Source organism: Anomaloglossus baeobatrachus, chromosome 11, assembly GCF_048569485.1.
Source record: "Anomaloglossus baeobatrachus isolate aAnoBae1 chromosome 11, aAnoBae1.hap1, whole genome shotgun sequence".
NCBI classification, from domain to species: domain Eukaryota; kingdom Metazoa; phylum Chordata; class Amphibia; order Anura; family Aromobatidae; genus Anomaloglossus; species Anomaloglossus baeobatrachus.
Window position 1 is genome coordinate 103,800,535 of NC_134363.1, and position 17,082 is coordinate 103,817,616.

General features: G+C 49.8%; 1 protein-coding gene across 15 annotated transcripts in view; it reads right to left on the reverse strand.

Moving 5' to 3' along the window:
• Nucleotides 1-17,082, reverse strand: part of PHLDB1 (pleckstrin homology like domain family B member 1) — a 365,610-nt gene that overhangs the window by 190,745 nt on the left and 157,783 nt on the right. The gene's annotated exons all lie outside the window — the stretch shown is intronic.

Here is a 17,082-nt window from a genome sequence, read left to right on the forward strand (position 1 = left end):
ATCAATTTTGATACTCAGCCAAGATAAAGCCCACAACTGGTGGCTGGTATTCTCAGGCTTGAGAGACCCAGCCTAAAAATATCAGCCTGCAGCTACCTAGGATTCTTGTATCCATTAGATGCGACAATCCCAGCACTTTACCCAGCTCTTCCCAAAATGCCCTGGTGCGGTGGCAATCGGGGTAATATCAGGGGTTCATTGCAGCCCACAGCTGTGATTAACCCCTGATATTACAGTCACAGCTGCGAAAAAGAAATAAACACAAACACCGAAAAAATCCTTTATTTGAAATAAAATACAAAAAACACCCTCTTTCACCACTTTATTAACCCGATAATCACAGCCCTGCAGGTCCGATGAAATCCACACAAGGTCCCATGACGATTCAGCTCTGCTACATGTGAAGATCACAGCGAGTGGCCATAGAACAAGACTGCCCACTGTGAGCTCTAGAGAATGAATGAGCCGCACGATCAACGGTCACTTCACTCTGGTGATTTCCTGTCACAGCTGTGACCGTAAATAGCCTGAGTGAGGTCATCACTGCTGAACGGGTGGCTCATTCATTCTCTCTATACAATATACCCACAGACCAGGTCTGTGATTGGTTGCAGTCTGATGCTGTCACTCAAGCAGGGGGCGCTTCTGATTGCAACCAATCACAGATAAAAGCAGTGAATATGTAATGAGTGGTGAAGTGGAGGAGCCGTGGGACCGTACAGCCGCGCCGGTGATTCGGTAAATATACCACACTTGCGCCAATCTCCCTATCCCCACCAACATTTTTAAGTGCTGGCCAGATACCCTGGATCAATTCCGGGCCAGAACCAGGTTTTTTATTAACCCGGTTAGACCCGCTGATCCAGGGTATCTGTGAGTCCACCTGTCAGTAGGTTGAGAAACCATGGCAAAAGTGCTGAAAATAATTGACAAGTTTATTCTTTTCATAAGGCCTCTCTCACACTCACGTGAAAATCACGCACGTGCCGCGAGACACGTATTTTCCTTGCGTGTTGTGTTTGGTAAGTACGTGTCTCTGGTACGTGCGGGCCACGTGTGTTCTATGTGTGCTATCCGCGATAACACACGGAGAACCGGCGGTAATTTTAATACTCACGTGGTCCTTGCTGCTGTCCAGGGTTCTGATCTTCTGCTCCAGCCCCGCCCACTCCCCGCTGATGCTGCTTCCGGCCGAGTGGAGGTGCAGAGATCATCGAGTGTGACATCACTCCCACCTCCTTAACATGCTCATAATGTGCGGCGAGCGGTAGCAACTGTTTGCAGCGGAAGATTATGAAGGCTGGTGGAGGTGAGTATGTGTTTTTTTTATTTTAAAATAATGACACGTGTTTCTCCAGCACGTGTCACACGGGACCGCATCCACACTACATCCGTGTGGTACGGGTGCGGGCTGTGTGACACTTGTGATGCCGGAGGAAACGTGGACATGTCGGCCGTTTTTGAACACGCACAAACGTACAATCCATACGGACACACGTTCCGTGTGTATTTACGTTAATGTGCCTGTTACCATAGGGTAATATTGGTGAACGTGTGTACATGTCTCCGGTACGTGAGAAAACTGCCAAACATGTACCGGAGACACGTACGTGTGAAAGAGGCCTAACGCAGCAAAACTGGAGGTGGTTCACAAAATCATCAGGAAAATCCTGGAGGTGACTTGTGTGTGTGCGTGAGATTTCAGAAATCTCAAACTTTGCTGGGACTGTAAAAAGGAGCATTTTATTAGCATGGATTTGTATAAAACCAAGGCAAATCTGTAGATAAAAAATGCTGCAAAAACACCCAGTGTGAACATAGCCTAAAGCAGGCAACTACGGGCTGATGTTATCAGACTGGGAAGGCACATGGTTATTCGTTCCTTCCAAGCCTAAAAAATACCAGCCTGCACCCACTCCAGAATTGGTGTATCACATTAGATACACCATTTCTGTCTCTTTGCTCTTCACAATTGCCCTGGTGCGGTAGCAAACAGATTAGTACTTTGGGGGGCTGATGTCAGCTGTGTAGTGTGAGCGGGCATCAAGCCCAGCAGTTAAAAATGGAGAGGTGTCTATCAGACAACCTATTACTGATCCAGTAATTGAAAAAAAAAAAAAATACACACAAAAGAAAAAAATAGTTTATTTGAATAAAGACTGCCCCACATTATCCCTTGTTCACTAATAGCAGTCATAAATGGTATATTCTCTAAATGGGCTATAGTCAGCAGTGGGGTGCCGCAGGGATCTGTGCTAGGACCGATTATTTTAATCTCTTTATTAATGACCTTGTGAATGGGATTGATAGTAAAGTGTCAGTCTTTGCTGATGACACCAAACTATGTAGGATATTAAAAACGGACCTTGATATTACAATATTACAAAACGATCTGGATACGATGTTGGAATGGGCAGATACTTCGCAAATGACATTTAATGTTGATAAATGTAAAGTAATACACCTAGGACGGAGTAATCCTATAGCTGCGTATACATTAAATGGAAGTAAACTCGGAACTACAGAACAGGAGAAGGATCTTCGTATTCTGGTTACAAACAGGGCTGTGGAGTCAGAGTCGGTGTTCATTTTGGTGGAGTCGGAGTTGGTAAAAAAAGCACCGACTCCGACTCCTAAAATATATAATAAATTGGGGACAGAAGTTCAATGCAGAATGTGCTGAATATTTTTTCATAGGAATTTGGGAAAGTTATAAAATGTCCTATAAATGTCTATTCTATTCCTGATCTAAGGCTGCATTCACACACAGAGTTTTTGCTGCGTTTTTTGAGGATACATTTTCAGCTGCAAAAGTAAATTAGCTTTTTAAAAAACCGCATCACCTGAATGTTTTTTGAGCTCATAAATAATATTTTCAATAGCAAAAGCAGATTAGAAAACCGCCACAAACTGACATGCTCATTCTTTGTGAGGATCCGTATTTGAGCCCAAAAACGTATCCTCACAAAACGATGTGTCTGAATGTCATATCTTGAAACCCATTGACTTTGCTGGGATGCCCAGAGTCACTGCATTTCACTGCAAAAAAATGGATCCGCAAAAACGCTGTGTGAATGTATGTAGCCTCAGGATCTGGGCTTTGTCTTAGGCCTAAGACACACATCCGTGCCGCCGGTACGTGTTTGCAGTTTTTTCACGTACCGGCGGCACAGAGACACGTGGACCTATGTTTTCATTATTGTTTGGACACACGTAAGTATTTTGGAACAGAACGTGTGTCCGTTCCGTACTTGCGTGCGGCCGTGATTTTCTCACGCTGACATGTCCACGTATTCTTCGGCAGAATGGGTGTCACACGGCTCGCACCTGTACCACACGGATGTAGTGTGGATGCGGTTCCATGTGACACGCGCCGGAGAACACATGTCATTAATTTAAAAATAAAAAAAACACATACTCACCTCCACCAGCCCCGCAGATTGTTCCGCTGCAAAATGTTCCGCCCGCCCGCCGCTCATTATGAGCGTGTAAAGCAGGTGGGCGTGCTGTCACGGGCGCTAATCTCCGCCCCTCCACTCGGACGGAAGTAGCGTCAGCGGGGAGTGGGCGGGGCTGGAGACGAAGATCAGAACCCTGGACAGCAGCGCGGACCACGTGAGTATGCAAATTACCAGTTCTCCATGTGTTATCGCGGATAGCACACGGAGAACACACGTGGACTGCGTGAACCCGAGACACGTACTTACCACACGCAACACGCAGGGAAAATACGTGTCTCGCGGCATGTGCGTGTGTTTAACGGAAGTGTGTTGGAGGCCTTAGCTGAGATAAGTCTGTGCTGCACTTGAGCACCAGTGAAGCTCCTCCTCTACAGGCAAGGGTAAAAAGTAAATACACTCAGAACGAAGACACAAGGCAAAAAAGGAGTCTTTAAATTTGCTAGAAGGAAGGAAAGTACCCAAACAAGGAAATGTCTAATATATAAAGCTCAGTGTATGTGTGTGTGTATGTTTGCTAAAGGAATCCGCACCGTCGCATTTACAATCACGAAATTTTGCACAGACACCTCATGTGACTCAGGGAACGTCATAGACTATGTTTGGGCGAGAAAATGTAACCCCGTGCTTTCCAGTTACTCTACAAAAATCCTGCAGCCTTTAAACTGAATGGAGCTGGGAGCTCCTGGCTTTAAATAGCAACTGTCAGTGGTTGCTATAGGAACAAAAGAAACTGTTAGTATACGAAGCTTATGTGTGAGGTTATATGATGTCGGTGGTGAGACGGATAAAGAGAGACAGAGACAAACAGAGACAGACGGGGAAAGAGACAGACGGGGAAAGAGACAGACGGGGAAAGAGACAGCCCTGGAAAGAGACAGCCCTGGAAAGAGACAGCCCTGGAAAGATATGATAAAAGAGAAAACGGGTATATGCCGCGCTTAAAAACCACTGATGCAGAATTAATGTAGTAATTTCTTTTTTTATTACAGCATTCCAACGCGTTTCAGAGACAAGGACCGTCTCCTTCCTCAGGGAAAAAGAAATTCAAGCATTTCTTTTTCCCTGAGGAAGGAGACGGTCCTTGTCTCTGAAACGCGTTGGAATGCTGTAATAAAAAAATAAATTTCTACATTAATTCTGCATCAGTGGTTTTTAAGCGCGGCATATACCCGTTTTCTCTTTTATCATATTTTTACCACGATATCACGGGGCCGCTGCTTGAACCACGCGGACACTTACATGCGATTTAAGGAGTTGTGACTGTCACAACCCTATCAGGTGAGTGTACCTATTTCTTTCTTATCACCTCACGTTATACCAGGTAAGACCCTATTGCGCCTTTTGTTTCCCCACTTCCAGCCCTGGAAAGAGACAGACGGGGAAAGAGACAGCCCTGGAAAGAGACAGACGGGGAAAGAGACAGCCCTGGAAAGAGACAGACGGGGAAAGAGACAGACCTGGAAAGAGACAGAGCGGGAAAGAGACAGCCGGTCAAAGAGACAGCCGGGCAAAGAGACAGACCGGGCAAAGAGATAGACCGGGCAAAGAGACAGCCGGGCAAAGAGACAGCCGGGCAAAGAGACAGATCTGGAAAGAGACAGAGCGGGAAAGAGACAGACGGGGAAAGAGACAGACGGAGAAAGAGACAGACGGGGAAAGAGACAGACGGGGAAAGAGACAGACGGGGAAAGAGACAGACGGGGAAAGAGACAGACGGGGAAAGAGACAGACGGGGAAAGAAACAGACGGGGAAAGAGACAGACGGGGAAAGAGACAGACGGGGAAAGAGACAGACGGGGAAAGAGACAGACGGGGAAAGAGACAGACGGGGAAAGAGACAGACGGGGAAAGAGACAGACGGGGAAAGAGACAGACGGGGAAAGAGACAGACAAGGAAAGAGACAGACCTCGAAACAGACAGCCCCAGAAACAGACAGCCCGGCAAAGAGACAGACCTGGAAAGAGGCAGACCTGGAAAGAGACAGACCTGGAAAGAGACAGACCGGGAAAGAGACAGACCGGGAAAGAGACAGACCGGGAAAGAGACAGACAGGAAAGAGACAGACCAGGAAAGAGACAGACCAGGAAAGAGACAGACAGGCAAAGAGACATCCCTAGAAACAGACAGCCCTAGAAACAGACAGCCCTAGAAACAGACAGCCCCAGAAACAGACAGCCTGGCAAAGAGACAGCCTGGCAAAGAGACAGCCCGGCAAAGAGACAGCCCGGCAAAGAGACAGCCCGGCAAAGAGACAGACCTGGAAAGAGACAGACCTGGATAGAAACAGACCTGGAAAGAGACAGACCTGGAAAGAGACAGAGCAGGAAAGAGACAGACTGGGAAAGAGACAGACCAGGAAAGAGACAGACCTAGAAACAGACAGCCGGACAAAGAGACAGCCGGGAAAAAAGACAGCCAGACAAAGAGACAGCCGGGCAAAGAGACAGCCGGGCAAATAGACAGCCGGGCAAATAGACAGCCGGGCAAATAGACAGCCGGGCAAATAGACAGCCGGGCAAAGAGATAGACGGGCAAAGAGATAGACGGGCAAAGAGATAGACGGGCAAAGAGACAGACGGGCAAAGAAACAGACGGGCAAAGAAACAGACGGGCAAAGAGACAGAGCGGGAAAGAGACAGCCCTGGAAAGAGACAGACAGGCAAAGAGACAGACCTAGAAACAGACAGCCCCAGAAACAGCCCGGCAAAGAGACAGCCCGGCAAAGAGACAGCCCGGCAAAGAGACAGCCCGGCAAAGAGACAGACCTGGAAAGAGACAGACCGGGAAAGAGACAGACCGGGAAAGAGACAGACCTAAAAACAGACAGCCGGACAAAGAGACAGCCGGGAAAAAAGACAGCCAGACAAAGAGACAGCCTGGCAAAGAGACAGCCGGGCAAAGAGACAGCCAGGCAAAGAGACAGACGGGCAAAGAGACAGATCTGAAAAGAGACAGAGCAGGAAAGAGACAGCCCTGGAAAGAGATAGCCCTGGAATGAGACAGACCTGGAATGAGACAGACCTGGAATGAGACAGACCTGGAAAGAGACAGACCTGGAAAGAGACAGACCTGGAAAGAGACAGACCTGGAAATAGACAGACCGGGAAAGAGACAGACCGGGAAAGAGACAGACCTAGAAACAGACAGACCTAGAAACAGACAGCCGGACAAAGAGACAGCCAGGAAAAAAGACAGCCGGACAAAGAGACAGACGGGCAAAGAGACAGACGGGTAAAGAGACAGAGATAGAGAGACAAGACAGATACAGAGATTGAGACAGATAGACTGATGCAAATACAGACAGAGAGATAGAAACAGACAGACAAGGAAAGAGACAGACAGAGACTGGGAGAGAGATAGAGAGACAGTTACTATCCCGGGCAACGCCGGGTACTACAGCTAGTTTTTAAATATTTATTAAAGTGATGCGCTTCAGGTATAACAATAATACAGAGTAATATTAAAGGACAAGGAAGGAAAAGTGCTGAAGGGGAAAGAACCCCACATGTCCCGGAAAGATGGAGAGAAAAACGTTTTAAGCTCCAAAAAGGGTGACCTCAATTAACTACCGTATAGGCATAATGCCCAAGGCAGAACTAGAGCTGCATCAGAATGTTCATAGACTCATCCAGAGTCACGATGTACTTCCATGTACAAATCAAGAATAAAGGCAGTGCAACTTACCAATGCCAGGTCAAAAGCTTTTTTTCTCTCCATCTTTCCGGGACATGTGGGGTTCTTTCCCCTTCAGCACTTTTCCTTCCTTGTCCTTTAATATTACTCTGTATTATTGTTATACCCTAAGCGCATTACTTTAATAAATATTTAAAATATTTGCTTGTTTGGGTACTTTCCTTGCTTCTAGCAAATTTAAAGACTCCTTTTCTGCCTTGTGTTATTATCAGTAGTGAGTTGTTGCTAATACCAACATGCGATCTGTGTGTGGTCCTTGTTTGTATCAATTCTCAGAAAGAAGGAAGGCCGCACTGGTCTGAGAAGTGCTAGAGGGAACAGGATAACAAGACTAAGGTAATTGCTTCTTAAAGCATATTTAAACTTTCAATAAACTGTGCATAAATCTATAATGCAGTACACTGTATGTCCTCTCTGTATGCTTGACGCTTGTTTGTTTTTTCTTTGAGCTCATGTACTTTTGGGAGGATAGCTTCTATACAATATACATACAATACAATATACAGGGAAAATACAGAAACAGGATTGATGAGGACTTGTATAGGTATAAAAGCCAAAACATCAAGTTATTAGCTCTATTATCAGTTTCTTTGTTCCTGGAGTTTTATAGACAATACACCACAAACTTGCTCCCTCCCTCCTCCCCTCTTCATAGACTGAAGCAATCTGATGTGAAACATTTACTGATCTGTACCTAAGAAAAGCCTGAGATTGGAAATTCAAAGTAAAGCTATCCAATGACATATTTTACAAACTTTATATTTGTCATCTGTACTATTGATTTAGGCAAGGTTTATTTTATTTCTATCTAAAATTCTACAGTGGGGAAAATAAGTATTTGATACACTGTCGATTCCCACCTACAAAGAATGGAGAGGTCTGAAATTTTTATCATAGGTACATTTCAACTGAGAGAAACAGAATCTGCAGGAAACGTCTGACCACTGTATTTGCAAACAAAGGTTTCTGTACAAAATATTAAGTTCTGTTTTTCTATTGTATCAAATACGTACTTTTTCATGCAATAAAATGCATATTATTTAAATCATACAATGTAATTTTCTGGATTTTTTTTAGATTCTGTCTCTCACAGGTGAAGTGTACAATTACAGACCTCTCCATTCTCTGTAGGTGGGAAAACTTGCAAAATTTTCAGTGTATCAAATACTTATTTTCCCCATTGTACATGGTTCCCTGTTCTTGCTGGAATTATAATATACATTTTTTTTTTATATGACAAAATTATTTTGAGAGTGAATTTATATGATTACAAAATGTCTAAGAAGCTCCCTATGAAGTCAGCTGTATTTGAGCATTTCACAGTGACTCAAGATGAAAAATATTTTGTGTGTTAATGTTTGACAAGTGACCCAGATGAAACCAAATGCTGTGATGCCAAAATCAGTGCATACTCAGGCAGTGATAAAAATGCTCCTACAAGAGCTTCCAATCTAAAAAGACATTACAACACTTCCACCCTAACGTTTTCAAAGCTGTGACTGAGAAAGATAACAGCAGCACCAAGAAACCAGTGCCCAGCACTTCCTGCCAGACAAAGGTGGAGGAAAGAGCATCTCAAACATCATTAACAAGAAATTTTGTAAGTGACAAAGTTACTGTACCAATGACAGCAGATATGTTTAAAAGACAGCTCATACAGCTTGTTGTGAAGGACAGTGTACCATTATCATGATTTGCACGACCAGCTTTTACAGCTCTGTCACAAACCACCGGGGGGGTCACTCAGAAATCCCCCCGCGCTGGCTACCAGTACGTCACAATCGGGGGGTAACAAGTGGGGGTCACCCCTACTTTATACCTCCCGACCGACAGACAGAGCACGTGACGCGCTCTCTAGCGCCCCTCTTATAGTCAGGCCAATTATGGAATTGCCCGACAATAAGCAAGGAGGCCGCTATACTACTTATGCCGATTATTGAAGGGTCCCCGGTGAGAGTAAGGTATATATTCCCCCGACCTCCGCGGGCGGAATATATAATATCTTCCCGAATCTCACTGGCCTCCCCACAATAATCCTTGGCACAACTCGCTGCCACCAACCGCTTCACGGTAACTATTAGCCGAACACACAGACGTGGGATTCAAGATCGAGATAACAGAACAGCCCAAGATTAATTATATAATTTAATCGCCTAAAGCACACTAGAAACTACAATATATACAATAGGGAATCTACAGAATATACATATGTCAGAGTACAGTTACAGATAAAGCATGGGTTACAAACAGGTATACAATTACATCAGTTACCTTGTGTGTCTGGCCACAGGGGGGCGCTGTAGACCAGGTTTCCAGGAACTCCCTCTCCAGGTCTTTCCCAACCAGGCCCCCGAGCAGAAGAACGCTGGAAAATGGCCGAAGTAGGGTTATCAACCTGGGCAGATCCAGGTCCCCTCCTACCTTAGTGACCTCACAGGGAAGCACTGCCACTCCCCCTGCATGGATCAGAATTATCCAGCAAAGGGGATTTTGGCTATAACTTTGCCTGGGAGCGTCGTAGGCGGACGCCAATGCTCTCATTGTGACAGTTATGAATTTAGCTACAGAACGAGGGGACTCATGACCTGTCTGCCAGTTCCCCATTGGCTGATATCACGCCTGGGGCATTTCCCAATGTCCTGTTCCCATAAAAAGGGGGTGCCGGCATCGTCCACATGCGGAGACACCATTTTTATGGTTGCCATATTTATCGGAAATATGGCTTGCGAGATATGAACCATTTTTTACTGGAGTCGTTCTGTCTGGCTATTTCCATAGCCTTGCTAACTAGCTAGCAGCTCCTACTACAGGGTGACAGCAGGGAGTCATCCTGTGTCCATTGTCCCTAAGCCACCTAATTTCCATATCACAGGACATGGCCATGGATTTGTTGCTAAACCAGTTGTGTGAAGGGAAGGGGGTAGTGACACCAGGAGAGGGCTTCCTGACATGACTTGAATGTCATGATTTATCGTCATATCTCCGGATTTACCTCACACCTCCCCCCTTTTGAGGGCGCTAGGGGGCAGCACACTCCGGTGTTCCCCCGTGCGCCCGTCCGCGACCTCTCCTTGTCGGGACAGCCCGTCTGCGTTACCGTGGTCACGGCCCCTTTTGTGGCGAATGGTGAAGTTGTATTGCTGGAGCGCAAGGCTCCATCGCAACAATCGCCCATTCGTCCCAGAGACGGTGTGCAACCAGCTGAGGGGATTGTGGTCCGTCTCCACGATGAAGTGGCGCCCGTATAGATAGGGTTGCAGACGCTGCAGGGCCCACACTATGGCCAGGCACTCCTTCTCCATCGTGGAATAGGCAACTTCCCTTGGTAACAGCTTCCTGCTCAGGTACAAGACTGGGTGCTCTTGGCTCGCAGAGTCCACCTGGCTGAGCACCGCACCGAGGCCGAAGTCACTGGCGTCGGTCTGTACTACAAACGGCCGCGTGAAGTCGGCTGCCTGTAGCACGGGCGGGCTGGACAGGGCGTCCTTTAGGGCCCGGAAGGCTGTCTCGCAGTCCATTGTCCAATCGACTGCAGAGGGCAGCTTCTTCTTGGTGAGGTCCGTCAAGGGCTTTGCCAGGCTACTATAGCATGGAACAAACCTCCTATAGTACCCAGCGGTCCCCAAGAAGGACATTACCTGCTTCTTGGTCCTGGGGGTGGGCCAGGATGCGATGGCCTCCACTTTCTCAGGCTCGGGCTTCAGCGTTCCCCCACCTACCCGGTGACCGAGGTACTGGACCTCGCTCATGGCCAGCTGACACTTTCCCGGCTTGATGGTCAAACCTGCCCGGTGGATCCGCCTGAGCACCTGTGCTAGATGCTCTAGGTGGTCCTCCCAGGTGGGACTGAAGACGGCAATGTCATCCAGGTACGCGGCCGCGTACCCTTCAAGTCCCTTGAGCAGGGTGTTGACCATCCGCTGGAAAGTGGCAGGGGCATTCCTCATCCCGAATGGCATCACCGTGGACTCGTACAGTCCAAATGGGGTAATAAAGGCAGAGCGTTCCCTGGCCTTGCGAGTCAGGGGGATCTGCCAATATCCCCGGCTCAGGTCCATGATGGTCAGGTACTGAGCCCCGGCCAACTGATCGAGCAGGTCATCGATGCGTGGCATTGGGTACGCATCGGCGACCGTGACAGCATTGAGCCCCCTGTAGTCCACGCAGAACCGAGTGGTTCGGTCCTTCTTAGGGACGAGGACTACAGGCGAGGCCCAAGCGCTGTTGGATGCCTGGATCACCCCCAGCTCCAGCATCTCGTCAATCTCCTGGCGCATGTGTTGCTGCACCTCCAGGGAGACCCGATATGCTGAACGCCGGATCGGGGGATGATCCCCAGTGTCCACGTGATGGACAGCCAAGTCAGTCCTTCCGGGCTGGTTGGTAAACAACCCCCGGAAGGGGTGTAGGGTGGCCCACAGCTGGGACCGTTGGTCCTCCAAGAGCTGGTGGCCAACCTCCACATCCTCAATGGATCCGCCTGCCCTAACCTGGGCTAGCATATCCAAGAGGGTTTCCGCTTCTCCCTCCTCGGGCAGGTTGCACACGGGGAGCGCACATGCCTCCCGCTCATGATGTGCCTTCATCATGTTCACATGGAAGGGCTTCCGCCTTCCACGGGCAGGGTCCAGGGTGACCAGGTACGTCACAGGGTTGAGCTGCTGGTACACGAGGTATGGGCCTTCCCAGGCTGCCTGAAGCTTGTCCTGTGGTACGGGGACCAGTACCCACACCTTTTGACCCACTTGGTAGGTCCTCTCACAAGCGTTCTGGTCGTACCAACGCTTCTGATCAGCCTGGGCTTGAGCCATATTGTCGTGTACCAGTTGCGTCAAGGCCTGCATTTTGTCCCGGAAGCGCATGACATACTCGATAACCGACACTCCAGGGGTGGCCAAATCCCCTTCCCAAGCCTCTTTCACCAGAGCCAGGGGGCCCCGCACACGTCGCCCGTACAGGAGCTCAAACGGTGAGAATCCTGTTGAGGCCTGTGGAACCTCCCGGTAAGCAAATAACAGGTGTGGGAGATACCGCTCCCAGTCACGCCCATGGGAGTCGACCAACATCTTAAGCATCTGCTTTAAGGTGCCATTGAACCGCTCGCACAGGCCATTAGTCTGTGGATGGTACGGGCTGGCCACCAGATGTCGCACCTGGACTTGCTTACAGAGGGTCTCCATCAGCTGGGACATGAATTGGGTCCCCCGGTCAGTGAGCATTTCCTGGGGAAAACCCACTGGGAGAAAATCTCCAGCAATGCGGTGGCCACCTTGTCAGCCCGAATGGACGACAAGGCCACTGCTTCTGGGTACCGGGTGGCATAGTCCACTACCGTCAGTATGAAGCGTTTCCCGGAGCTGCTGGGGATGGCCAGCGGGCCGACCAGATCCACAGCCACCCTCCTGAAAGGCTCATCGATGATTGGCAGAGATACTAGTGGGGCTTTGGGGCGTGGCCCCGCCTTCCCCACTCTCTGACAGGTTTCACACGAACGGCAGTAGGCAGCCACATCGGCCCCCATTTTGGGCCAGTAGAAATGCTGGTTTAACCTGGCCTTGGTCTTAGCGATCCCTAGGTGTCCGGCCATCGGAATCTCATGTGCGATCCGCAACAACTCCGTCCGGAACGGATAGGGTACCACCAACTGTCGGTCCCTGGGCCACGCCTCCGGTGAACCCTGCTGGACCGTGGCCCGGTACAGCCGTCCTTGGTCCCAGACCACTCGCTCCGGGTCCGAGTCCGAGGGAGGCTGTGCCGCCTGCTCCTTTAGAGCTTTCAGGCTGTCGTCAGCTTCTAACGCTGCCTGAAACTCCTGACTAGATGTGGCCAGAATCGACGAGACTGTCACATCCTCAGTCAGTACCCCGGGACCTGTGTCCTGGCCTCCACCTGACTCGGCTGCCACTTGGTCAGAAGGGGAAGAGCTATCGGACCTCCGGGAGGCCCCTTGGCTTCCAGCACTCCCACTGCGGGTGACAGCGGCCACAGCCGCTGCGACCGTGGGTCGTGCCTGCTCCTCCTCCGTTCCTGACCAAGTCGCCGGTTCAGGCAGACCTACCTGGCTTCCTGACACCCCGGTTGTGGGGGAACCATGCACCGAGATCTTACCTGGGAGCACTTCCGCTCCTGGACCGGCCCCAATCTCACCTGCCTGTTCCCCTCCTGCAGCAACAGAACCCCGCTGTGAAATCTCTGGGGACCCCACATTTGCTGTGGTAGCCCCCACCCCACACACTGGTCCTCCCCCTGCAGCACCCTGCTCTCTGCTTATCCCTGCAGAGGGCAGCAGATCCCAGCTCACAGGCTGGTTACTTGTAGAGGCATTGTCACACCTTTCTCTGACCCCCTCCCCTGTCACAGCTGCAGCTGCGTGTGTGTCTATGGTGTCTGTGCAAGCAGAAATATCAGAGTTCACTCCCTCCTCCCTTACATCATTCATAGATAACACATTAACATTGTCCGGAGGCACGTCAGCACTGGCTGAAGGTTCAGCCTTTGGGGCGGGGCCAAACTGGGAGGTTATTTGCCCCAAATCTGTCCCAAGTAGCACGTTTGCAGGGATCCGATCAGTTACCCCCACCTCCCTCACCCCTCGCCCTGCGCCCCAGTCCACATAAATGTCAGCAACAGGCAGCGCCGGGTCAATGCCTCCAATCCCGGAGACAGCGAGGGTTTTTCCAGGGATCAAGTCTTGGGGGGACACCATCTCAGGCCGCACCAGAGTCACCTCCGAGGCGCTGTCTCGCAGTCCTATGGTCACAGACTGGCCGACGGTGACAGGTTGGAAGCTGTCCAGGGACCTACCACCACCCCCACCCACACAATACACCTTGGGCGGCCCTTGGGACGGGGACGGAGCCGGGGCCTTGGGACGCTGAGGGCACATGGCCTTGAAGTGTCCAGGTAGGTTGCACTGGTGGCACCGTCTTGGTTCTGCCACGGGCCTGGAGAGGGGAGTTGAGGGGGACACCCCCTGCAGTCTAGGGGCAGGTGGGGCAGTCGCAGAGTTCATCTTACCCCCTCTCCAGGTGCTGCTGGTGGCTGCTCTCCTGGCTTCAGGAGCCCGATTGTTGGTGTAGTCATCTGCCAGGGCAGCTGTAGCCGTGGATCCCTTTGGCTTCTGGTCTCGGATGAACTGGCGGAGATCCTCAGGGCAGTTCCACAAGAGTTGCTCCGTGATGAACAAGTCCAGGATCTCCGGTCCGGTGGAAAGCTGCAGGCCTTGGGTCCAGTGGTCGGCAGCTCGGGCAAGTGCCCGCCGGTGGTCAGCCCAGGAGTCCTTTGGTCCCTTCTGTAGGCTCCGGAACTTCTTGCGGTAGGACTCTGGAGTGAGGTTGTACTGTTGGATCAGGGCCCGCTTGATGGTGTCGTAGCCCTGATCTGCCTCAGCAGGCAAGTCCCCAAGGATATCCAGGGCCTTACCCCTTAAACGGGGGGTCAGGTATTTGGCCCACTGGTCCTTGTCCAGATGGTGCTGCAAGCAAGTCCGTTCAAAAGCAGTCAAGAAAGAGTCCAAGTCTCCATCCTTCTCCAGCACTGGGAAGTCCTCAACACGGACCTTTGGAAGTTTGGTGTCTGGAAGGTCACGGGTGGCTGATGAGGGCCGGAGCTGAGCTAGCTGCAGCTGGTAGTTACGCTCTGCCTGGCGCTCTTCACGCGCTGCTTGCCGCTCACGCTCGGCCATGAGTTCCTTGTAGCCCTCCCGGTCTCCAGCCTGGCGTAGGGCCATAGCCATTTGAAGAAGGCTATCCGAGCCTCCCAGGCTCGGTGGAATGGCACGTGGTGATCTGCGGCCCGCTGCGGAGCCTGGTGATTCACTGTCCATTGTAGAGCGGAGGGCTGGCATCTGGCTCGTTGAGGACCCTTGGGCGAGCTGCTCCTCATCTTGTCCAGCAGTGCCCGGTTGTGCAATGTCCTCTGCAGAGCTGTTTTCTGGCGTCGAGCTCCTGGAGGACTCGTGGGCAACCTCCTCATTGCTGTCCACAGCACCGTCCTCCCTCTCTTCGGCTCCTGCCTTAGCATTGGCCAGTTGCATAGCTCTGCTCCTGGTGCCATCAGCCATTCTTGCAGACTTTTGGTCACTGACACAGAACTGACACCTGATGCCTCCACACACCTTACAGTATCTGCACTCTGACACTCTAGTGTTGAGCTAGTCTGAAGACCCCAGCAGCCACAGCTGCTGCAGGCAGTCTTTAGTGTCTGGGAGTATGGGTCTCACACTCACACACACTATTATCTCGATCCCACCGCTTGCCACCAATATGTCACAAACCACCGGGGGGGTCACTCAGAAATCCCCCGCGCTGGCTACCAGTACGTCACAATCGGGGGGTAACAAGTGGGGGTCACCCCTACTTTATACCTCCCGACCGACAGACAGAGCACGTGACGCGCTCTCTAGCGCCCCTCTTATAGTCAGGCCAATTATGGAATTGCCCGACAATAAGCAAGGAGGCCGCTATACTACTTATGCCGATTATTGAAGGGTCCCCGGTGAGAGTAAGGTATATATTCCCCCGACCTCCGCGGGCGGAATATATAATATCTTCCCGAATCTCACTGGCCTCCCCACAATAATCCTTGGCACAACTCGCTGCCACCAACCGCTTCACGGTAACTATTAGCCGAACACACAGACGTGGGATTCAAGATCGAGATAACAGAACAGCCCAAGATTAATTATATAATTTAATCGCCTAAAGCACACTAGAAACTACAATATATACAATAGGGAATCTACAGAATATACATATGTCAGAGTACAGTTACAGATAAAGCATGGGTTACAAACAGGTATACAATTACATCAGTTACCTTGTGTGTCTGGCCACAGGGGGGCGCTGTAGACCAGGTTTCCAGGAACTCCCTCTCCAGGTCTTTCCCAACCAGGCCCCCGAGCAGAAGAACGCTGGAAAATGGCCGAAGTAGGGTTATCAACCTGGGCAGATCCAGGTCCCCTCCTACCTTAGTGACCTCACAGGGAAGCACTGCCACTCCCCCTGCATGGATCAGAATTATCCAGCAAAGGGGATTTTGGCTATAACTTTGCCTGGGAGCGTCGTAGGCGGACGCCAATGCTCTCATTGTGACAGTTATGAATTTAGCTACAGAACGAGGGGACTCATGACCTGTCTGCCAGTTCCCCATTGGCTGATATCACGCCTGGGGCATTTCCCAATGTCCTGTTCCCATAAAAAGGGGGTGCCGGCATCGTCCACATGCGGAGACACCATTTTTATGGTTGCCATATTTATCGGAAATATGGCTTGCGAGATATGAACCATTTTTTACTGGAGTCGTTCTGTCTGGCTATTTCCATAGCCTTGCTAACTAGCTAGCAGCTCCTACTACAGGGTGACAGCAGGGAGTCATCCTGTGTCCATTGTCCCTAAGCCACCTAATTTCCATATCACAGGACATGGCCATGGATTTGTTGCTAAACCAGTTGTGTGAAGGGAAGGGGGTAGTGACACCAGGAGAGGGCTTCCTGACATGACTTGAATGTCATGATTTATCGTCATATCTCCGGATTTTATCATAGGTACATTTCAACTGAGAGAAACAGAATCTGCAGGAAACGTCTGACCACTGTATTTGCAAACAAAGGTTTCTGTACAAAATATTAAGTTCTGTTTTTCTATTGTATCAAATACGTACTTTTTCATGCAATAAAATGCATATTATTTAAATCATACAATGTAATTTTCTGGATTTTTTTTAGATTCTGTCTCTCACAGGTGAAGTGTACAATTACAGACCTCTCCATTCTCTGTAGGTGGGAAAACTTGCAAAATTTTCAGTGTATCAAATACTTATTTTCCCCATTGTACATGGTTCCCTGTTCTTGCTGGAATTATAATATACATTTTTTTTTTTATATGACAAAATTATTTTGAGAGTGAATTTATATGATTACAAAATGTC